Source organism: Octodon degus, unplaced genomic scaffold (genome assembly GCF_000260255.1).
Source record: "Octodon degus isolate 3935 unplaced genomic scaffold, OctDeg1.0 scaffold00087, whole genome shotgun sequence".
Taxonomy (NCBI): Eukaryota; Metazoa; Chordata; class Mammalia; order Rodentia; family Octodontidae; genus Octodon; species Octodon degus.
The window spans coordinates 3,794,651-3,819,889 of NW_004524663.1; the positions used below are offsets into that span (position 1 = coordinate 3,794,651).

Below are 25,239 nucleotides of genomic sequence, written 5' to 3' on the forward strand. Positions count from 1 at the left end.
GCGGCGGCGGCGGCGGCGGCAGCGGCAGCGGCGGGAGAAGATGGTGGCGCTGGAGGTAGGAGCGGCTGGAGCGGAGCTTTATTCCCAGGTTTGGCACCGTCGCTGTCATTAGCGCCGCCTGCTCCCGCGGGCCCGCGGACCCAGCTGTCAGGCAAGGTACCATCGCCAGGGAGGGTGGGAGAGCGAGGGTGCCCAGCGCGGGTGCCGCCCGGGACGGAGCCGGTCCACGCCGAAGGGCGCCCCTGGGCGCGAGAGGCGCTGCGTGGAACAATGGTGCGGAGGAGCAGCGCAGCGAGCGACATCAGGGGGCAATGCCTGAGCCGGCGAGGCGGGGGAAGGGTTGTGGCAGAGATTCCCGGTGTCCGGTGCGCGCTGCGATGCCGGGCACTGAGAGCAGCCGCGGGCCTACTGACAGTCATGGCAGGAGTGCGTGTGCGTGTGTGCGCGCGTGTGTGGAAGAGGTACGGCAAAGAGGGTGGCGGTCGAGGACCCGGACCCGAGGTGTTGGGAGATGAAATTTCCAGGAATCCCTGCTAGAAGCCCTCTGCTGGCAGCTGGCTCTGCGTGAGAAAGGCGGTGACGATGGAAACCCCGAGGAGGGCAGGACACTCTTGGTGTGTGGAATGTGGACCGAAGCGGTGGGGTAGGGACGGGTTTGTAAAATCTCCTGCAAGTGTGCGTACTGGTGATTACATCCACGCTTCTCAAACTATGCCCCAAATCTAGACATCTGCTGGTGCCAGAGTTAATGTCACCAGCGAACACTGTGGGACACTGTTATTCTAGACGTGCAACTCTGAGTGCTGTCTCTGTCCTGCTCTTGTTGGTGAATAGCCCCGGTTAGGGATTCTCGCTTCCTCTTTCTCTGGCCTCCTGAGATAGGGATGTGGAAGTGGGTATGTCGCTTTGGGGCACAGGGCAAGGAAGTGAGATAATGGTTTCACCTTTTTGGACTTGCTGGTGTCCCAGGTTTTGAAGGGAACCTCTGCCCTGTACTTGTGTCCCCAGCCACTTTTCTGTGAGGATGTTGGACTCTGACTCTGCAGTTTCTATTGTATTGTTTATCCCTTGTCCAACCTCTGCTAAAGGGAAGAAGGATCTGTAATGGTCAGCTCTCTCCCCTTCCCCACAACTTCGAATGCCTGCTAGACCTTCTCCTTGCACATTTAAGTGGTGAAAACCTATGCCTGAAGAATGGGTAGTCTTTGTGTTGATTTATTTTGGAATGAATTCTGGAAGTGTGCATAGAGAAATAGATGGGGGTGCTTTAGAAAGAAGAGAGATGGAGGAAGTGAGAGGCACAAATGAAGATAAGAGATCATACTGAGAAATGTCGGGGGGGTCCCTTGGGCAGTATTACTCAGCCAGGGCGCTTTCCTTGAGAAATGGGATACTTTAAATCCACTGCTTGGTAGCATCTACACTAGTAGCTTTCACAGTGGCTAGGTGGTGCCTGTCATTCGGGAACTGAAATCTCCAAAGACTCATGGTGATGGGATCGTGGCAGTAAAGTCCCTGCTTCCCTAGCCAGTGTATCACACTAGAGGGAAATTTATTGAATGTCAGGCTCCCAGCCTGGGAGCTAGGACATAAATGTATCCAGAGTCTGTAGTCTTTACTTGTCTCTGTGTGATAAGGCAAGGCATGTGTGGGGTTTGGTAGAGAAAGATGGAAAGGGAGAGGGCATATTCCTAGGTGTCTGCTGCAGCTTGACTCCTTCCTGTCACTATTTCTCCTGCAGTATTCATAGGTATGAGTGTGCCTTTCTGTGCACTGTCTTGGTACTTCTTTATTAAAATGTTGTGTGACCAGATTAACCTGCTTAGAACACATTTCAGTCATAGCACTAAATTCTACTGCATTGCTGTCAGAACCCAAACTGGCTGTCCTGGTCCTCTTTGAAAAGCCTGTAGCATTCAAGTCTATAGAAACAAATGCACAACATACTGGTACCAAAGGTTTCTTTTCTTTCTCTTTACTAAAAATTTAGGGTATTTTTTGGCAAAGCTTGCATGACATAATTATTACTTTGAAAAGAATAAATAAAACTAGCACCATCTACATATATATATATATATATATATATATATATACATATATATATTTCTTCTCATTTATCTTTTTCTTAATTAATGGTGGTATATAGGCCAGGTGTTCTGGAAGCTGCCAACATAATGTAAATTTCCCCTGTCCTTCAAGTCAAGTCTTCTAAAATTTTAATATAAGGTATTGGATCTCACCCAAGATTTAAGGGTAGATTTATAAAAATGAATTTTGAATCTTAGTTGTTTACTCTCTTATTGGTTCTGCCAAATCTCTTTCTGAGCAAAGTACCTTTGGAATTTAAAAGGTATCCTAAGAGGGTTTTTCTAAGTCAGCATCTTTATATTTGCAAGTAACACTGGAGATGTAAATTTCTTAAAAGAAAGTTAAGAATATTAGAAATTAGTAAGGTAAATAACCTGTTTAGAGAACAATTATCCAACAACAAAATTTATGACCAAGGATTTAGTGATTTTGTTTCTACTGTAAATACGGTAATTTTAAAAATTCAGTGCCTGGCTTTTCTGAAGATTGGACTGGTAAGGTTAATGATACGGCTTGAATCTGATTCATTCTGGTAAACGATTGTACCTTTTGCTGTAGCCTGCAGCAAGCTATTGTTTTGCATGGATACCTTTTCTGCACTTAATGTATTAATGCTTTTCTTTCCCATTTTGGGTCCTCTTAAAGTTTATTTTTTCAGAAGACTTGAAAATAAAAGATATTTTAAAATTGACCTATGGGGCTAAAAGGAATAAACCATGAAATCATGGGGCTATAGGAGGATACTGAACATGTATTTGAGAGAATGGCAAGAAGTGAAAACAGGTTTCCTTTTCAGTTTTGCGAGGAGGAGAGGGGCTAATATTGAGGGGTGAATGTGATTATTATAAGAAGGTGGGAAACCTCATTGTAAGCTAAGGATAAAAGTCCCTTTCAAAGAGGAGAGATTTGACAAATCAAAGAGAAATTAAATGATGACATCTTCGAGGTGATGGAAAGGTCCTGGGGAAGGCATGATTTTTGAGACAAAAACACAGGATTTTCGAGGTGGAATAAAAAGTGGCTGTAGACTTTTAGGTAAAGTTAGAAGAGCTGTGGGCAGGTTGAAGCCAAGAACAGAATGATGAAAACTTGTTTGCATTGTGAAAATCTAGCAGTGAGTCCATTGGAGTGGATAAAAGATGATCACCCCACTATGTGGGACTCTTGTTACTGAAGAGCATGAATTTCAATGGAACCAATTAACCTTGTATCAAAAGTGCTGGAGAACTACTTAGATAGTTTTTGTAATGATGAGTATTTAATGATGCTAAATTCTATGCTTCTTCCTTTAAGCTCAATGGAAAGAGAATATTTACCTTTAAATTATCTGAAAAAAGACTTCAGTTGAAGAATTACTTATGAATACTTGCTCAGAGATCTCTGAAATAAATAAGGTTTATAATAAAGATTAGAAAAATAAGGATTTTCAAAAAGAGCTTTTTTCATCTACAATGGCTAAATGAGACTTTTATAATCAAGTGTAGAGTCAATTTTTCAAATGAAAAATAAAATGTAGCACCTCACCCAACATTATACACTTCATAAACACTGTCTGTCACATGAATATATAAATAAATTAGTTTTTTTCAGTAAGGTAGGCATAGTGTATGAGAGCTGAAATTTCACAAGGTCTTGTACATTGGACATTGAACGAGTTTTGTGGCCTGTGCAAGTTTGTGGTACCATTAAAGCTCCTTTATTTATACATTGGATATGTATTTGTTCTCGACCAAAAAATAAACAATCAACATGCACCATGGTTTTTTCTTTCACAAAAATAGTTGTGTAGTCCACTGGTGGTGAACCTATGGCGCATGTGCTGAAGCAGAAAGCTCTAAGAGGTCACTAAATTATGGTGTTGCTGTCACTTAGTTATGGTGTTGATTCCAGGCAGGCTTGTGGAACTTCAGCTGTGGTAAGTGATGTATTTGAGGTTCTTTTTTTTAGCGGAACCAGGGATTGAACTCAGGCCCTTGCGCTTGCCAGGGAAGCGCTTATTCTACTGAGCCATCTCCCCGGCCCCTTGAGGTTCTAATTGTGAAGCTTATTCCTTTTTCAACAAATATTTATTGAACATTGCATCTTGGCCAGCCACTATTCAAGGTGTGAAGGGAGAAAGTTTCTAATACTACAGAGCTTTTAGTGCAAGGAAACTAAAAATAAACAGACAAGCAAATACATTTTCTGTCAGTCAGTAAATGCTATGAAGAGTTAAACAGTGAAGACAGTAGAGCTAGACATTGTAGGTGTATGATGTTATTTTATATAGGGGGGTCAGGGGAAGCCTGAAGGAGTAAGCCACTTGCGGGGGGTGATATGGTTTGTGTGTAGATGTTCCCCCAAAGCATCATGCAGCCATGGAGCCGGCTTTTCAGAGGTGGCTGAATCTAGAGTGTGCGATTGGCTTGTACTGCAGTGGTGGGTTAAGGGTGCTGGTGCTAAGGGTGGGTGATTTCTGGGTCAGTCTACCAGTTGGTTTGGCACCAGCCTAATCCCAATAGAATGGGTACAATATAGGGTACAGAAAGAGGTTTGTCTCATGCTCTGTTGTTGCTTTTGCTACCTATGGGCACCGTGAACTGTTACCCCTCTGTCATGTGCCACCCTGCCTTGGAGCCTTCCATCAGTGAACTGAAATTTCTACAAACTGCGCTAAATAAACATTTCTCCCTTCAACTTTTGGTGTTGAGTATTTTGTCTCAGCAATGGGAATGGTAATTAAGATAGGAGAATGGCTTTTTAGTCAGAGAAAATTTTCAGTGTGAGATCCTCAAGTTGGAACAAGCTTGGCAAGACAAAGAAACAACAGGAAAACACTCAGGACCTGTGGCTAACCTGGACATGTGCTGTCACCCCTGAGAGATGGAGCAACCATTAGGGAATCTGTGATAGGATGCTTTGCCTTTTGGGAGTGCGTTGGTCACCGATCAAGCTGCATCACACATACCATATTTGGGCCCATTTGTGAGTCACTGCTGGCTTTAGACAAATGTAGGATGTCTTCATGCAAACTTATAAAAGTTAGAAAACTTGAAGAGTGAGGCTGCGATGGAATACAAGTCAGTTGGAAGTAGTGGAGCTGCCTCGTCATTCGCCTTTGGTCTGAATCTTCTTTAACTACATGTTTGTTTTATTCCCCCACCTTTCTGTTCCCATCCTTAAGTGTAAGGTCCTTAAGGATAGAGCCCCGTCCTGTTCCTCTGAGCATATACTACAGCACACAGAAAACTCTGCCTTACTAAGAGATCATTAAGTACTTACTGAATGGAATGGATGAGGTTAAAGCTTTTTTACCCCGACTTCTACAGAGAGATTTGCAAAAGAGGGCACAGACTCTCCACATGATGCTGAAGTGTATTGTGCATGTAGACCCGGAATCAAAATCATTGATTTGGGAGGCAAGCCCAGAAGGCATGAGGGGAGGCATGGAGAGGAGGAGATGGGAGAAGAGCTAGGTTAATGAGCAGGCCTCCACTGAGCACAGTTGGGGCTTGGCTCCGCTGGTCTCCTGTAAGCCATCAAGCAATGGTGAACATGCAGTTTTCCTCCCCACTCCCCAGAGGCATTAAATCCTCAGCGTTTGAGGATACCCCAGCAGCCTGAGAGGGCTCCAGAGGCAGCTATGCAGAAAGCTTTCAGGTGGCAAGCCTGAGGGGAAGGCCTGGCAGGAGTGGGAAGCTGCCAATGTGTAAGAACTGCTGATCAAAGCTACCAGTGAACTCAGAAGTGGGCTGAGGGGACCTGAGACCTCTGTTCTGCAGGACACAGGAACAGCCCAAAGAATTTTCTTTTTCTTTCTTTCTTTCTGTTTTTTTTTTTTTGTGTGTGTGTGGTACTAGGGATTGAACTCAGGACCTTGCACTTGCCAGACAAGTACTTATTCCACTGAGCTATCTCCCTGGCCCCCCAGAGAATTTTCTGATGGATAAAAATTGATAGCAGTTATTGATGTTTTAACTTAGGGATTTTTATGTAACTCACAAGCTGGTTATCTGAGGTACAGGTTATCCCATATGCTTGTTTGTGTATAAGGAACCCTCAATTATAATGTGGCTCCCAATTTTCCAATGAGGTTTTAAAAACAGATTTTATGTCAATTTGAATATGCAAATTCTAAAAACATAGGTAAAGAGAAATGCTTTTACACTTAATTTACTTGCATATATTTTAAATTACATTATATAGAACTAATAATTTATGTACATCCACTCTACTATGTTATGGAGTAATTTGTTCAGGTGTCTTGTTTGACTTTAGAATCTGTCATCACTGGCCCCTTTTGGTATATTTATTTCCACCTGGCTTGTTTGAGATAAATTACCACTTGAATTTCTGTAAGATGGTGCTGCCTCAAACTTTATTCTATACTCTGTGTCCTTTCATATAACATAAGAACATTTGTGTTTTTCATTCTCCCTATTCATGGTATCTGTAGCTCAGCACTTTTGTATGGTTTGTGTAAGGACATCTAATATAGGTCAACACCATGCTCCTCCCAAATCTATTTACTTAAATTGGTATTAATTCGGGGCCACTTTGACTCATTCATTCAGTCATTTGTTGGATTTCAATCATGTGACCTCCATAAACATCTTTGTATTGATTGAGTTTGTTTTTGGCTGCCTTTTCCAGGTATTTCTGAAGCAACCTCAAACACACATATCCTTTTGTGAGGTCTGCAGCCTTCCCAGATAATGTTTTTAAGGCTTCATTTTCCCCTTAAAGATCAGTTACCATCGCATCCAGCATGCAGGCATTATTTGATTTTTTACTTCTGGTTATTTGGGAGGTAATAGGCTTTTTAGCTTTCAGAAGAAAATAATGAAGAAAATGTTCTATAACATGGGAGACTTCGTAAGTATTCCCACACAAGGCAGCTTTCTCTTTTCTTTAATATACTATTTTGGAGAACAGAAATCACATCTTATTTTTGTATATGTAAAGTGATCGTAGGAAGTTGTCAAGGTATGATGGTGGCAAAACCATCCCCGCCCTCCAAGTTTCCCCGGCAGCCTCCTCCTCTCCTGTTCTATGGTAGATTAATTAGTGTACAACTAGTGTGAAAAATAGCAGGGTTTTTTTTTTTTTCTTTTACAAAGGAGTTGACTGGCTGGCCATCCTTCCAAATAATTACTGATTTATATTTCTTGCTTTTGACAAATTTTGTATCTAAACATCAGTTCTGTATTTATTAACAGACACACACTATTTTAAAGAGGTATATTTGACAAGATGGGTATACACTGTAGGCTTGCTTCTTGGGGGTGGGGGTGCTGGGGACAGAACCCAGGGCCTAGCAGATGCTGGGCACTCACTGGACACTGAGCTCCATCCCCGGGCTAGTAGTGTATTTAAAATGCAAAAGAACTTTTCATTGATAGAAATCCCATTTAACCAGAATAATTACCTCCTAGATTGACTATTTAGTGAATTAAGACTTTTACATTGGACTGTACTAAAAAGTAGATGGTTTCCTATTGCAATGACTTTTGCTTTTTTTAATTTTTTTTTTTTTTTTATTTTACTTTGCAAAGTACCGGGGATCAAACTTGGGACCTTGCGCCTGCCAGTCAGGCTCTTGTGCCAGTGAGCTGTCTTCCTGGCCCATTTTGCACTTTTTTTAACCATAATTTATATCAGTACAATATTTATCATAATTTGGCACTATAGATGAGGATGTGTAAACACACAAACACAGATACATCACTGAGACAAGTTTCGTGCAGAAATACTTGCCTTCCATTATGTTCAATGCATTCTGATACTTCTATCTTATTCATGTTTACCAACACAGTAAAGTGATTTCAGCACTAATAAGTCCTGACGTACAGTGTAAAACACACTGCTTCATTGTATTACATTCATCAGAAAACTGCTTATTTTCTGACAGTATGAAATAATTTCATGTCAGAAAGATTTTCTTTCCCCATTTGTTTCACATCATTAGCATATATTTGGATATTTGGTGGTACATGTATATGATGTCATAATATTTGCAAAGTGAAACTTTATTTTTAAATAACCACCTAATTTCCAAAAGAAGAAATGATTAATGTGGAAATTGGAAACTGGAGCAAGAGTCCTCAAATCCATGGCGTGCCTCGGCCGGTGAGCTTCCTTCCTCCCAGGCCGGGTCCTGCTGTCCTCGATGCTGTGCTGGACTTCTCCCTTCCTGCCTCTCTTCCTGGCCCATTCCTGGAGCTCCTCAACTTCATGTGTTCCATTAGCTAATTTTAAATTTCAGTCTCATCTATTTCTTCCCAGGTGTGAAAATGGTTTTTATGCCCACTTTTCTTCCAAATAACTTGAAAGTGTAAAACTCCTTTCTCCCCAGGCGTACACCTGGGAGAGGTTTCTCTTGAAGGAAGGAGAAGCTGCTCTATAGGTAGGTTTCCATGATGTTGGGTCATATGAAAGGAAGCCCGGTGAATCTGATGTTGAAGTATGGTTGTGTCCTTTCTGGCTGGCTGTCGTCTAATGTCAGTGACACACATATCAATTTCTTTTTTAAAAGCTCAGTAGGGTTCCCATCCAGTGACTAATGACAAGTTAACATTACAGTCCTGAGCAGTGCATTAAGTATTTTGCGCTATCCACAGGATTGACTCACATATGTCTCATAGTGATCTTGTTTATTCTTTAAGACCATTATCAGGACTCTGGTGTGATGGTACATGCCTGTGATCCCAGCACTTGGGAGGCAGAGGCAGGAGGATCACCATGAGTTTGAGGCCAGCCTTGGCTGCATAGGAGAGTTGAAGAGCAGTCTGAACTGCATAGTGAGACCCTGTCTCAAAACAAAGCAAAGCAAAGCAAAACAAAACCAGACCACACCAGGAGAGAACTTGTACCGCATTGCACTAGGACTTTGGGGGCCTCAGAGGCTGTGTGGCTGGAGGACAGGGACGGAGGGAAATTGCCTGGGTCTGGGGTAAGGACAGGTCCAGACAGCTGCTGATCTCAAAGTCCTCCTTGTCTTCTGGGCCTGGAAATAGCTTCCCACTTCACCTGCACTCTTGTTTATGGTGTCCTAAGCCCAAATGGTGTGCGTGCATGCGTGCGTGTGTGTGTGTGTGTGTGTGTGTGTGTACTACACTGCTATCTCACCAGTTTTGGTGCTGTGGCTTGGGAAGGACCCCGGCTGGTTCAAGTACGTACGGTGCTGTTACTCAGCTGCCAGCAACGAGCACATCTCCTGACTGGGCGGAACCTCAGCTTCCCAGCTGCAAGGGGGCATAAAGAACCTTGCCCTCTCTGCTCTTCAGGGAGTCTGGGAGGGTCGGATGAGCTGCAAAAGGTTAAAGAAAGATGTAAGCAAGTTGAGCTGTTTCCTTCATAATGATGTTGAACAGAAATGATTCCCTAGACCCCAAAGCTTCTCTTCCTTCTAAACCAGGGCTCAGCAAATTTTTCTGTGTACAGCCTGATAGTGAGTAGGTCTTGTGGATCATGCGGTCCTTGTTGCAGCTTCTCAGCTCAGCTGTGATAGTGAAAAATCGGCTCTAGGCAGTATGCAAGCCCATGAGTGTGGCGATATGCCAATGAAAGCTTATTTATGGATGCTGGAATCTGAATCTTATGCTGTTATCTTGTATCAGGGAGTTTGTACTCGCCTTGACTTTTTTTTCAGCCATCTAAAAGCATAGAAACCATCCTTTGTACCTTTGTAGTACAGCAGCAAGCTGTGGGCTGGGTTTGTCCCACAGACCTGAGTGTGCTGACCCCTACACAGAGCTCTCACTACGCTTCATACCACTTTGGATCCCAGCAGGTCACGCTCATCTCTCCTGTCAGTGCCCAGTACACGTATATCTTGCACACCAAATAAATACATATTGAATAAATGGTAATGAGAATTTCTGTTGCTTTCCTATGCATCCTGTTTTTTCCATCTTTAAAAGAAATACTGCTTATTCTCTAACAAATCTCTAGAAGTAATTGAGTCAATGTTTTGTGATTGAGTGTAGAGCTCTCCGATTTGAGTTCCCCACAGTCCCATCAGCCATAAAGGAGAAGAGTGTCAGGGACAAAGGGAGAGAAGACAGACAAAACAAAAACAACATTTTGGCAGGGAAGAACACCACTGAAATGACCAAATGCTTAGCTCTTATCCACTGGGCTTTCTGTCCGGATAGGGAATCTAGAATAGGCTCACCTGCATCCTTGCCCGTAGCACTGCCTTGTGTGTGCTTTCTTCAAAATTCAAGATGGAAGCAAGAACTTGGTGCATTTGACTTTAAATAAAGGAGACTTAGTAACTTAATATATTATTCTTCCACCTGTTTTTTCCCAGTATGTATATTCAGGAATCATATACATCTCCTAAAAGCAAAGCCCTGAGCACAGCTTTTGGCTTCTTATTAAGTACAAACTTGAAAGTTGGATTATGAAGAAATACATAAAATTTTCTCAAAATGAGATGGACAAAAAGGTGGGTGGAAGATTGATACCAAGGCATATTTGTGTGTGTTTATTTTTCTGCATATTCTATGATGAAAACAAATGTTCAGCTTATGAGGTTGTTGTGTCCAGTAAACTCATGGTAAGATGAACATATCATAAGGTAAACATGCACTGAGCATGCATAACCTACCAAACACCCACGTTTAGCAGCCCAGCACACCGGGGAGCATCAGTTGTTTCCCCTCTGGGTTGTGTGACGTGGAGCTGCAGCTCAATGCTGCTGTCCAGCGTCCTGACAGACTGCTATGCCTACATTTCACTAGCCCAAGAAAAGATCAAAGTTTATTGTTTCTGTGAATGCACATTACTTTTACACTATCATGAAGTTGAAAAATTGTAAATTGAATCATTTTCATTCAGGGATCCAGGGTATTATCCCATAATAAGAAAATTTTGTGTCTGTGCCTGAGAATATGTAAGGGGTTGGAAGAAAGAACTGTAGAAAATTGGGACCAAAATCAATAATGGTGCATATTCCTCACTGAAATTTGTTAAGGAAAGGGGCAATTAAATCAGCTCTCAATTAAGTACTTAACCATCTTAGTCTGCCAAAATATGTTAATTTGCCATAGTTTATTTGAAAAAAAGATCCACAGCATGTATAAAAAAAATATAAGCGTGCTTTTGACTTGAATAAATTGCTGTTGTCATACTTAATAAAGTCTAGTCCTAGAGACAGAAGGTTAAGCCAGTATCAAAAGTACATTATTACATTTAAGTCATTCAAGGTGTCTGAAGGCTGCTTGGGAAGAGTAGAGGTTGAGAGCCTCAGGATTTGTTCCCTATTATGTCTAAGCTGCTCTGTGTGAGACACAACGTAATGCTTGCTGCAGTGCAAAGGCTGTTTTCAGAATTACTCTCAGTGGATGGACGCAGAGGAGCAGGGTGGGGGCAGGAGGAGAGGCCAGCTGCGTGGTGGTGGGGAGGTAATTATCCATCTGTCCACCACTTCTTATGTGGCATGAGGCTCCCTTGATGAAGTACAGAGCTTATGAAGGCAGATGACTCCAGGTTCACTTACTATGTTATCTGCACATAACGTTCACAAAGGCAAATCTTTTCTTCTTTTGGGAGTTTAGCTTTTCCTTTTCTTACCACCTCGTTTTCTTTCCTTCCATAGGGGAGATTACTGTGGGTCATTTAGATTTCACTATTTGTTTTGATATATTTTTGTAATTCTGCAGGTTTCCAGCAAATATCTGTTAGTACTAATTGTCACTTCTCAGGGCTGGGGCAGGAATGCTAGTCAGAAGGTGTGTATTACTCAAGATTTATAGATGTCATAGGTCAGACTCTGTAGTAGGCCCAGAATTCATGCGTGTACATGAGCTTCTTTAGTAAGGAGATGTTCCTCAGAGAAACTGAGAAGACAAGAAGAAAAAAATCAAAAGTGCCATTCCAGTCAAAGTGCCACAGAGGGTGACTTCCGCTTGATCTCAGGGGAGCCCTGGAGTGTAGATCAACCTCAGTGTTAGGTCTGCCCAAGTCAGTGGCTTTGCCAGTGCATACTCCGTACTTGTAGGTCACTGGCTGAGGACTCAGGAAGAGGCATTTTGAAGAGGGGGTGGTCATAATTTCTGGCTGTCTGCACGAAAGGACAAAGCTAGGGCAACTCTCCTCCCCCAAATACTATAGGTGCTGGCAGTCGGGTGGGAAATGGAGATCCTGTTTTCCATAAGGAGACCAGTGCCTTCGCTCTAGGATGAGCAGGCAGGCAGCCTTTGAATTGCTTCTCTGGGAGTTTCCAATCCCAGTTGTCCCCCTGAGTAGCTGCTGGATCTAGTGATAGGTGTGTACTGCATGGAGTAAGAGGCTGGAGAGCCAGATGCTCTGCTCCAGTAAATTCTGTTTCTAGAGCTTCTCCATGCCATCCTTCACTAGACATGGGTCCCCGGGGTTTCATAGTTCACTTACAGAAATGCACTAAAATCTTTTACTTGAGAAGATTCTCTCTTCATTCTCTTAATACATTTCTACCTGATCTATGCCTTTCCTTGAGATGAAAAGGATAAAAATATGTGTAGTCTCTTTGCCACCTTTACCGAGGAGCCATGCAAAAGCTAAAAGAGAATGTAAAATATAGCTGAAGTCAAACATTAGGGTTTGGAAAGTAGCTGAATGGCAAAATGTTTGCTTAGCACACATGAGGCTCTGGGTTCAAGCTCCAGCATGGTGAAAAAAAAAATTGGAAACTTAAATTACATTACTGTGTGTGTGTGTGTGTGTGTGTGTGTGTGTCCCTGTGTACACTTACTTACACTTAAACACATATATCCTACAATTCCAGAGACCAATGTTATGGTTGGGAATGAGCTGACCTAAGCATCAGCTAGTATCACCATCTGTTAGTCAAAGCAAAGAGTTCTAATCTGTTCTTAGCTAGGCAATAGGAACTACTGTTGATATCATTAGCCAGAGCAAGGGTACTTCTCTCTTCCCTCAGAGTTTTTGAATATCATCATCAGATTCAGGTCAGTACATTTCTGATGGTAGCTGGAACTGTGGCTACCATGCTGTCGTAGAGTCCATCTTTGGAATAAGACAGTAAATAGCAACCTACACAGTAACTTTGACACACTCTGAAAACATTGTATTGTTCAAGGAATTTCAAATTTAAAAAGCTGTCCTCTAGATATAATAGATTATTGAATGGGCTACACTCAGGAAGGTGCAAATAACAGCTGTCTTATTTTTCTCACGGCTCTTTTATATTCACTTCATAATGTCTCTTCTCCATTGGTTAGGTCTCTTAGGCTTCCCAGTTATTCTTGAGTGATAAAACGCCAAAAGCAATCTGTTAATCACATGGTATTATCTAGTGTGATAATAAAAATTCCGAACTCCCATCTAATATTTGATTTTTAAAAATTGCAATAGGTGGGGCTGGTGAGATGGCTCAGTGGTCTAAAGCTTGTTCTATTTAGAACAAGCTTAGCAAAGCACAGGGACCGCGCTTCAATCCCCCAGCATCACATGCCAGCCAGCCCTGCCCCCTGGTGGGCTGAGCTGGCCACACACACACACACACACAAATAAATATTTAAAAATTGCAATAGGACTTTAACATAGGAAAGAGCAGAAATATCAAGTGCCTATTGAAGTTTTCCATATCTGAAAAATCTATGTAAGTAGCGTTTGGGTCAGTACCCAAAGGTATCATTGTCTGTCCCCAGGAGTGTGGAGGAGACTCCTACACAGGAGGCTCTTCTGTATTCTTTCTAAGTCACGATCACCCACAACCCTAGAGGTAACCACTGGGACCTCTACAGCTATTCAGCAATTTTGTCTCTTTTTAACTTCATATAAAGTCTTGCAGAATTTAATAATCTGTGTCTGTCTTCTTGTTTAATATTCTAGAGATTCATTCACATTTCCTATGTATCACTAGTTCTTTTCCATTTATTGCTATTTAGTAATTACTCCGCGCACATATGAGTGTATCCATTCTTCAACGTAAAGGACATTTATGTTGTTGCAAAACACATGCATACATGTGTTTTGGTGCACATATACACTGATTTCTGCAGGTATAGGCTCATGCTTGGAATGGCTGGTCACAGAACAAGTGTGTGTTTAGCTTTAGAGGTTTTGCCAAGCGGTTTTCCAGGGTGGTTGCACCAGTGTGCATTCCCAGCTGCAGTTGAGGAGGGTTGTGGCCGCTCCACATCCACAGTGGTGCCTAGTACCCTGCCATTCATTTAGCTTCAGCCATTCCAGCAAGTGTTAAACTCATCACATTTTAAACTTCACCTCTTGAAGGTCAGGAAGGTTCTTCTGCGGAGCCTACATTATGCCATGAAAATCACATACAGCAGGGGAGATAGCTCAGTAGCATTAGCACCTGCCTGGCAAGCACAAGGTCTTAAGTTCAATCTCCTGTCCAAAAAAAAAAAAAAAAAAAAAAAAAAAAAAAAAAAGAAAGAAAAAAAAAAAAAAAAAAAAAGAGAAGAAAAGCACATACAGTCTGTTATTGGCAGGAGAAGTGTCTTTGCTGCAAGTGGAATCCCTCTCTTGGTTCACTCTGCAAGTTCTGATTTCTCTAAGAAAGATGCAGATACTGGCAGTGGGGTCCCATGAACTCCAGAAGGCCTGTGTTAGGCTCCTGGAATTTTTCCTGAAGCCTTCTTTACTTGGTGGCTTAGTCTGCTTGGATGGTCATTGCAATATACCAGAGACATGATGGCTTAAAGAACCAATTTGTTTTCTCAAAGCTCTGGTGGCTAGAAAGTGTCGGTAGTACACTTTCTCCAGCAGCCTCTCTCCTTGGCTTGCAGATGGTACCTTCTTGCTGTGTCCTATGTTCTTTCCTCTAATACTGTGCCCCTTGTGTCTCTTCCTTTGCTTATTCTGAATTAGGGCTCCACCCCTTTTATTTCATTTAATCTTAATTATATTTTATAGGCTTTTCAAATAAAAGCAAATTGGAGTTTCAGGAGTCAGCATATGACTTTTGTGGATGTAACAAATCGGTCCACAGCACTTCAGTGTTTGTAGGTGCCTCAGCCTCTGAGTGCTGCGATGACAGGCATGCGTGACCACTCCGGGCCAATAACATGTATTCTTTTTTTTTTATTTTATTTTAAATTTTTTAAATTTATTTATTTTTATTTATTTATGTGTGTGTGTGTGTGTGTGTGTGTGGCCAGCTCAGCCCACCAGGGGGCGGGGCTGGCTGGCATGTGGTGCTGGGGGATTGAACCGCGGTCCCTGTGCTTTGCTAAGCTTGCTCTAAGTAGGTGCTTTAGACCACTGAGCCATCTCACCAGCCCCAGTAACATGTATTCTTTACAACTCAAGGATAGATGTAGGTACACAGGCACTGTTTTAATGCAGTGGTTTATTTTTATTTTATTATCTAGCTCAGTTAACTGAATATGATTTTGTTATTGTGTATATCAAAAGTAAACGAGGCATATGCTTGTGAATTCACTGGATACTGAACTAGTTATTCATATTTGAGGAATGTTTTTGTTACACGCTGTTAAGCCAACAGCCATCTACTAGCAGGCACTGTGTGCTGTTTGTTTTATCTAAATCAACAAGGTTACACATTTCATTAAAATAGTTTTGCTTAACAGAGTAAATCAGTGAATATTTTAGTTTTAGCTAATTAAGTTCTCATCTAAGCAAACTATGACAGAATGCTGTAAAGCATTGTTTGAAAACACCTAATGACAGTGACATTGCAGACACATATGTATTGCTTACTATAGGCAGTATAAGACACTGTTCAAAGCACTGAATGTATATTAACCTATGTGGTACAACAGCTCTCGAAAGGATGCTGATTTGTCCATATGAGACCGTTGAAACAGAGAGGTAAAGCGACTGGTCCAAGACGGTGCAGCCAGTAGGCCACACAGCCGGGGCTGAACTGTAGGTGGCCTGGGTCCAGAGTTTGTGTACACTTGATCGTTGGGCCACATTGCTTTTTGTTGAATCTCTTTCTGCTTATCAGTGGGGAAGAAGGGTATGGGAAAAAGCATTCCTACTTGCTCATTTCTTAGGCATTTTCTCAATTTGAACTGGTGATTAAATCCTTACCATTATTTTTAAAAGATTCTATTCATCAGACACTTGAAGGATACCAACCTGCTGTCACTGCCTCATAGTAAAGGAATACTACCCTCTCCTCCCTGTCAAGCCTAAGGGTCAAACGGACATCTGAAGGTGGTGCAGAGACACAGAGAAGATATTGAATCTCAGGTCCTGTGAGAGCCTGACCAGCTTCCCCTTGAATCACGAGAGAGTGATCCCGAGGAGGGTCCTTAGCCTCTGTGATCTGAGTTCTGCTCTTGTCTGAGCACTGACTCTCCATTGCAGGCCTCGAGGCTGAGCAGAGCCTCTCAGATCTCTTCCTCAGGCCCAGGAGACCCACCCTGATTCTGGTCCACACACGTCATCACATGTGGGCGTGTGCTGTGGGGAGAAGGAGGGGTGCTAGCATGTGCCAGGGGAACCCCATCATGTGCAGGTTGCCTCAGGAAGGGCAGAAGGGAAAGTGCGCTCCAAGTTCTTGGGGGGGGAAGGTGGTGCCTGAGGGGACAGTGTGGGTCCCTGGCTGGAGTCTGAGTGAGCATGCCTAAGTGGGCAGGATCCCCAGGGCCCCTTAGGAATTTTATTTTTTAATCTGAGCACAACAGGAAAGCATTTAGCATTTCAAATAAAGGAACAATGCAGATCTGTGCTCTTCCACAGTCCAGGTTGGAAAGTGGGCAAAAGGGAAGATGCCACAGCGCATTTTACAACATGGAAGGTTGTTCCCTTTAGGCAGCATCACAGCTCCAAAGGGCAGTGGGGGGTTGGGACACAGGCCACAGAACCCCGGAGAGAAGTGCACAGATGTAGCGGGGAAAGCCCTCAGGGCTGGGGAAGGACTAGGAAACAAGGCTTCAGGGTAGCCCCCCAGGTCTGTTCTGTGCTTCGGAAGGGAGGGCAGGGTTGCCATTCATTGCAGTAAAGGGTGGAAATGAGAAGACCCAGTTGGGAAGGTGGGCAGGAAACAGAAGAATCTGACTTCGAAGAAAGTGTGAGACTCCCCGGGGGAGCCTACGAGGGGCCGCTGGATAGAACATAAAATCCAAAGGGCGTTTCTGAGGCAGGGCTCGTGCTGATCAGTCAGTACCCACGCGGATGCCTTCTCGGGGGACAGAGTACCTCCAGGAGGACACGTGGATGTGGACAGAGCAGGCAGCCCGAAATGAGAGCGGCCGGATGTTCCCCTGTCCTAAGCTCCAGACCTCTCGCTGCATCTGGGGCTCACGACAGAGCCCTAACCCTGTAGAGTTCTGTAGCAGTGGGGTGGTCTTTACCACTAACTTGAAAACCTTGTGATTTAAGAATATTGCGTCCTGCCCACCGTGAAATGAATAGCTAGGCTGAAGAGAAAAATGGCTGTGCGGATGTGGCTTCCCAGTTTCTAAGTATGTGATGTTTTTTATCTTCAGCATAGGTGAGTGGCATGTGTAAATGTGTAACCGTGTTTCCAAGTAAACACAGCATCGGGTGCGGATTCATCCTTCACATCTGCGTCCACAGCGCTTGGTGTGCCAGAACCGCTTATTAGAGCACTCCTTGTCGCTTCGCTGTGAAGTCAAACCGCCTGCGCATTCTGACCCAGTCTCCAGCACGGCTTTATTCCCAACCTTTCTCTCCTTTCCCTTTCAATTTCCCCCGCGGCCACTGATCTTGCTCAGGAAGAGCAGCGGGAGGCCCAGCCTCTACGGCCAGTGATGGTGAAGAGCTAGGAGAAAGGCTTTGACCCAGCTCTTCACTCCGGCGGGTGACCCGGCCTTCACCTGGCCAGATGCTGCAGAGTGAGAGCAGAGAGCTTCACCTGGGAATCAGGTAGGCAGGCACAGGGGCTGCAGGGTAGCCCAGCCTGGGCAGCGGTGGCCGAGACTTCCCAGCCCCCAGCCCTGGCCTTCCCACACTGTCATTGCCAAGCCCCACGTCTCATTCTCCCAACAGGACAGCCACCAAAACCTCAGCCGTCAGGTTACTCTTTTGATGAAAAAGGACTAATCGCAACTCCAGTGTTCATTCCACACCCTCCATTTGACTTCTTGGGAAACAGTGCAGTTAGAAACATTTTTGCTGAAGATTTTTATTTTTTTTTTTATTTTTATTTATTTTTATTTTTTATTTATTTATTTATTTTTTTTTTGGTTCCCAAGTTTTATTCAAGAACTCATAAAAAATATTCCAGACAAAGGAGCTTTAATCCTCATCTTCCTCCTCCTCTTCGTCCTGGTTAATCTGGAAGTAACGTAATTCATAACTCTCTTTGCTGCTAGCAACTACGCGCAACCAGTCACGCAGATTATTCTTCTTCAAATATTTTTTGGTGAGATATTTCAAATACCTTTTGGAAAAAGGCACCTCGGAAGTCACGGTGATCTTGCTCTTGCTCCTTTCGATGGTGACCACCCCTCCACCGAGATTCCCGGCTTTGCCGTTCACCTTGATTCTTTCCTGGAGAAAGAAGTTGGCAGCGTCCATGATTCCATCTTCTACAGGATGTGTGCAATCAAGGGTGAACTTCAGGACCTGCTTCTTTTTTTTGCCCCCCTTCGCTGCAAGCTTTTTCACGGGCGCCATGGCGGCCGAGGACCTGAAGATTTTTAAATACTCCATTGAATTATTCCATTTTTTTGTGTGTGTGCCTTTATATTTTTTTGCTTGTACATCCTACATTCTGGTGCATAATGGACGCAATTTTTAAGGTTCAGGTATTTGATGAGGTTTGTTTTTCTCTCTAAAGGCATGCATATCTTAACTGTTGCTTTTGTGACCTTAAATTATAACTTAAGAATACATGTGAGGAAAATATAGTCAGGAAGCTTGAGAAAGAGTTGATAGACTTGAGTTATTGTGTGCCCTGAGGCTGCCAGATAAAGATCACATGTAATATTTGGAATTTGGCTGGCCACATTATTGTGGTTTTTAAAGCTCTTGCCATATCCAGCTACTTTGCAAAATACTGATAAACTCTTGGGAAGATGGGTGTGTTTTTATGGCTTGACTTTAAGAGTAATGATTTATGAAACTTAGATTCTTTAACTGAGGGAGGCAAAGAATAATAAAATACAGCAGAGGCAGAGCTGCTGATTTGAGAACCTACGATTTGCCTTCTTTTTGTACACTTTGTGAAAGAGATGGTTAAGATCAATGGATGAGCTTTCTAGGGCTGAGCCTGTGTGCTTTCTGAACTCAAAGAAGAAAAAAAAAAAGCTGTAATCCCATTAAGATGCCTTGCTGCTAATGATACCTCGGGGCCCCGCTCTACACATTTTATATGATGACCAAAGCTTTGTACTGCGGATGCTATTAGAGGGCTTCTGAATATTAAGTGATGCATTTCCCACAGAAGCAGTAAAAAGAGATGCTGTAGGCAGGACTGGCAGCAAAGGAAGGGTCTGAGCATGTTCTCCCCAGAACTAGAGGTACATGAGACCAACCTGTGTTTCTCTGTGCCCCAGGACTTATGCATGGAGGGCCCTGAGATGCCTAAGGAAGTAGTGTTCATCACAGATGGCTGCTGCTGTGTATCTGGATCTCCTAACGCACCTCCTTCACCTTCTCCCTGCTGTGGTATGACAGTCACCTTCAAAACTTCATGCTGAGAGTCTGGGGAGATAGCGTGGCAGTCAAAGCACCTGCCTGGCAGGTGTAAGGACCCAGGTTCAATCCCCAGTACCACATGCCACACTGGCCCTGACACCGTGCTGGCCACCAAAACTGGGTGTGGTGGGCACATGCCAGTAATCCCAGCTCTGGGGAGGCTGAGACAGGAGGATGGATCACTATGAGTCCAAGCTGTGTAGCAAGACCCTGTACCAAATAAATAAATAAATAAATAAATAATAAATGAACAATGGTTTAAAAAACCTTCATGTTGAAACTTAACCCCCCCTTAGTGTATGTTGATGGGTTTAAAGGTGGGGCTTTTGAATATAATTGGGATTAGATAAGCTTACCACGAAGGGGCCTGTATCTTATAAGAAGAGGAAGGAGGCCAGAGTGGATGCATACTTGCTCTGTCTTGCTGTGTGACATCTTCTGCTATGTCAGGGTACAGCAGAAAGGCCTTCACCAGTACGTGTGCCATGCTACTGGGCTTCCCAGCTTCTAGAACCATGAGTGAAGTAAGCCTCGGTCCTTTGTAAATTACCTCATCTCTGGTATTTGGTTAGGGCACCAAAAAGTGGACTAAGATACTTCTCGGATTTGGAACCTAATGAGAAATTAAAGCTACCTGGAATGGGATCCAACGCCAAACATCAGAACTAGTTGAGACAAATAGATTAATAAGTTAATTGTAAGGACTGTTAAACACCATGTCTTAGGTATGGCTGCCTGCAGCTGTCTGGAGGAACATCACCCATGCTCTCCTCCCGAGCATGGCAGAGGCAACGCATGCCTGGAAACCTAACTTGCAGTCCAGAGAGCGGCCCCGAATTCACGGTCCTATGGGAAGACAGAGGTAAGAGAGAGAGGACAGGTCGCAGCCAGGCCTGCCCAAGATCTTCTCCTAAACTGTCTATGTAGAATGAAAGTTGAGGGCTCGGGTGCAGCTCAAGAGGCCTGAGGTATCATCTCATGAAAATCCTCTCTGGGAATGAATGCAAAAGAGTTTCTTCTGAAACTGCCCAGTGGAGATGGAAAATGATGATCTGTGTACTTGTAGAAGAAAGCACATGGGTTTCTCGGTGCTTCAGCAGCAGTTTTGATAAGCAACACACAGAGCCCTTGAAGATGTACCATTATTGGTCAGTAGAAACTTGTACAACAATGGCACATGCATGGTAGAAAATGTATCAACTATATATACGCAAAATGAAGAGAATTGCTGTGACTTACTACCCTTAACCCTCTTAACATTTCAGTGTGTTCTTTTCCTGTGTGTGTAACAGAAGTACAAAATATGTACTGTTTTGCATCCTTTTTCATTTCACTTAACAATATCATAAATAAGTTTCAATAGATCTAAAAAATGACTCCACATGTTTATTCAAATAAACCCTCTCCTATTTTCAGCTTGCTCATATATATATTTTAAAAGGTCTGGCTTTCAACTGATTATAAGATTGATGGATGAATATACCTACATTGGGATTTAAAATGAAGCAGTTGTGGTATTACTGTGTATCTGTCAGGACACTTAGATACAGGCAGCTGACAGTGGCTCTCGCTGACTGTGCGGAAGAGAACCCAGCAGCTGGAGAATGTTGGAAGAGCTGGGGAGCTGGAGCAGGGGCGAGCTACCTGGAGCAGTGTCCAACAGCACATGCTGGAGCTGGACTGATAAGAAAACGCCCCACCTGCCAGCTCTCGGTGTGGCACTTCCGTTAGGACAGCACTGAATCACTAGTGCCACCTCCACCATCGCCCAAGGACACAGCCACCACAAGCAGAAAGCTCCTCCCTCCTCTCACAGCTGGAGCTCAGGTCCGCCCCTGTGCAGAGCTGCATGGTGGGCAGAGCTCAGCTCTCTCCCAAGCCTTTTTGCTAGCATCAGGTGAAGCTGGGTGAGCAGGTCCCTATTTTCTTCCGTCTTGCTTTTGGGGAGGTGTTCTTGCCCCATCCCCTGGGTTGGGTTAATGTGCCTAACACACAGTGCTGTTCAGGCCATGATAGCCAAGAGAAAGGAAGATGTTTTGCATGTGTCCTTTTGTTAGGAACTTTTGACAGAGAGGCTGAGGTTTTCTATAACTGACTAATTTCCTATCCTGATCATGTTTTCTTTGTTGTTGTGGTTCAGTTTGATGTGATATGGTTTTTGGAGACAAGGTCTTGCTGTATGCTCCAGGCTGGCCTTGAACTCACTAACCCAGGCTGGGCTCATGAAGATCCTCCTACCACCGCCTCCTATGTGGAGATTTCAGGATTAGCTACTACACTTGGCTTCTTTCTTAATTATGCTAGAGAAGTTGACTTTGGTTTTATTCACTTGTGTAGATTAAGCAAGTTACAGTCTTTTTTTTTTTTTTAACCTGCCTATCCCATAGAACAGTAAGGATCAAAGATTAAAATACATTAGAAAAAAATAGCATAGATAAATTAAAATTTTTCAAGTCCTCAACCACTTTCTCTCTGTCTCCTTTCCAAGTCCATCTCCATTTGACTTGTCCGGAGGGTTACCATGTACCCAGTGAACTCTTCCACTTGACCATGTCAGGACTGCTGACGCTTTTCCCATCCCTGTCTCCTGCTGCTATCCCCGCACATACTTCAGTCACTTGCAAGCTACAGATTATTTCCTCCATCTTCTTCCCTGGCTGCTTCTGTCTCTGCTTCCAGCCTTCACCCAACTGGTCACAAGTAGGAGTCCTCTGGAAGCACAGCTCTCGTTACCCCCTCTCACTCCAAAGTCATCAGCAGTTCCCTGCTAGTCTCAGAATCATGTCCACTTCTGGGGCACCGTGCCATTAATGTTCTATGAATGACCCTTCATCCGCGGGTCTTGAGGTTCTCAGCAGACATTCCCGGCTGCCACTCCATACATAGTGTTCCCCCAATGCAGGCTCACTGGGACTTTGCACAACCCATCTTGTGCTATCCTTGGAATGCTTTCCCCCACCTTCATCTGTCAAAACATCAGATACAGTCTCCACCCATTTCTTTCTAAACTTCTATTATATCTATAATTATTTCTCCTTTTTTGCTCTGATTTATTGAACTCTTTTTTGACCCGATCAGTCTTGGCAGATGTTTATATGACAAATCCTTTTAAAGAACCAACCTCTGGGGGCCAGGGAGATGGCTCAGTGTAATAAGCACTTCCTTGGCAAGCACAAGGGCCTGAGTTGAATCCCCGGTTCTGCCAAAAAAAAAAAAAAGAACCAACCTCTGAATGCATTGTTGTAGTTCTCTAAATTACTCATTTATACCTTGTTTCCTTACTTTTATTTCTTTGAGTTTCTTCTGTTTTCTTTGGGGGGGGGACTTTTGTTGTTTTGCCAACTTTTCTATATGTTTATTAATTTAATTTAATTTTTTATTTGTTTTATATAAAATAAAAAATGTATTATGTTCATAACTTTCGTACAGCTGATACCATAGACAGCAGTAAAGATTGTTGTGCATGTCACATATACACACATCAGAAAGTCTCATTGAACTAAAAAACAAAATGAAGGATCAAGAACAGTGATCTGAAACCTACTCATAGGATTTTAGGATTGAACAAGTAACAATAAGTGTGACATTTCAGACCACAGCAGTGTTGAAAACAAAAGAATGATAAATACAAGAGCACATATTTTCACATTGAAAACAATAAAAGCTACATAACCAAAATCCAAATCTAAACATAAATACATAAAAAGGAAAGAATTCAATATCAAGAAGCAGATCAGAGGTCAAATGAAGATCTATCAATTAAATACCCATTTTGAAGAAATACCTAGAACAAAACACAAGAAGTGATATTTGCCAATAAGATTTCTTAGTTTTCTTATATACTTCCCTAGAATTAGAAGATAATTTATCATTTAACATTGGGAATGGGATTTAAATGATTTTTTCTTTAAAATAATTATGGAATTTAAGAACAATGTGCACACATGTTATTTTATAGACATATTCCAAAACTAAGATGTATAGTATAGAATATCTTTTCTTTTTTTAGTACATGATTTCTCTAATTTCCCCACAATCAAATTAGTAAGGACTTTGGCAGCTTCTACACTGAATTCTAATCTTGCAGAAAATTTATTTCTAACTCAATAAGCCATAAAGCCAGGCCAAAGCATGACTTATGATTCATAAAAACAATTAATTGTGTTTCTGAGGTACAAATCATAGAACTATTAAAATTACCAGCTGGACAAAACTTTGAAGATAAACCAATCAATTGACAAATGAAGTCTTGTACAGCAAATTGATTTTGCTTCCTAATCCATTCTGCCAGTCTATTTCTTTTAATTGGTGAATTGAGTCCATTTACATTGATGGTTATAATTGAGATGTACTGACTTAAGTTTGACGTTATTTACTTGCTGTTGTATACCTCTTTTTCTCGTGTGTTTAATTGCTTGCCCTATTTGGTGTTTTCTTTTCCGTTCTCATTCGTGGAGTTGTGGTCATTTTGATCCCTCTCTAGAATATCCTTTGGTAGTTTGTGTAGGGTTGGCTTTGTTGTCATGAAATTCTTTAGTTGTTCCTTGTCATGGAAGTATTTCCCTTCTCCATCAAACTTGAAAGACAGTTTTTCAGGGTATATCAGTCTGGATGGGAATTTGTTTCCTTGCAAGACTTGAGGTACTTTGCTCCATGCTCTCTTCTTGACTTGATGGTTTGTGAAGAGAAATCTGCTGTTATTCTGATGTGTTTCCCCTTAAATGTTATCTCTTTCTTTTCTTTAGTGGCTTTTAGTATACTGTTCCTGTGCTGAAGTTCTGGGATCTTGATTATTATATGTCTGGGTGTGTTCTTAATTGGGTTGATGTTATTTGGAGTTCTATATGCTTCAGTTACTGAACGTCGGATTGTTGCCCCATATTTGGGAAGTTTTCTGCTATTACTTCTGTCCATATTCTTTTTGTATACTTTCTCACTGATTCTTGTTAGTCTTATATTATTCATCTTTGTATCAGCTTGCAGATGTTGAATTATTTTTTTTCCTGCATCCTAGTTGTGTTTAAGAGATCTTTTGTTATCTCTTCACCAGCTTCAGTGGTGTCTTCAAGGCCTGAAAGTCTATTTTCACTTTCATTCAAATGGTTTTGCCACCTTGAGATTGAGGTTTTAATTTCCTGCATATCTCTTTGAATCTGCTTCATGCATTCTGTTTCTTTCCTATATTGCTCATTCAAAGATTCCATCATTTTTCTATTCACCTCTATGTTTTTATAAGTGTCTTTTTTAGAAACACTTAGTACTTCTTTGATTGTAGTTATCATTTCTTTTTTTTACTTCAGAAATTATTTCTGATCTGATTTCCTCTATACCTTTCTGCAGTTGTTTCTTTACTTTCAACACTATTATTTCAGAGATTTCACGTGTATTATTTCTAATTTCTCCTATGCTAATGTCTCCTGCATTTGTTCCAGGTAGGCTTGGGGCCTGAAAATGCATTTTGCTCTTTCTCTTTGTCATTTTCTCAAGCCCTGTCTTCTGACCTTTGGTGTAGAGCTTAGATAGGGTTATTACCTTAGCACCAGGTCCAGTTCTATCAAGTTCAAA

General features: G+C 42.5%; 1 protein-coding gene and 1 pseudogene across 1 annotated transcript in view; one reads left to right on the forward strand and one right to left on the reverse strand.

Annotated features, from left to right (window-relative positions):
• The first annotated feature begins 41 nt into the window (after nucleotides 1-41).
• Nucleotides 42-25,239, forward strand: part of Apba1 (amyloid beta precursor protein binding family A member 1) — a 235,413-nt gene continuing 210,215 nt past the window's right edge. The window contains exon 1 of the mRNA XM_023721921.1: nucleotides 42-156. The gene's annotated coding sequence lies outside the window, so the exon portion shown is untranslated. The remainder of the gene's footprint in view (nucleotides 157-25,239) is intronic.
• On the reverse strand, nucleotides 18,223-18,656 carry LOC101573750 (annotated as a pseudogene).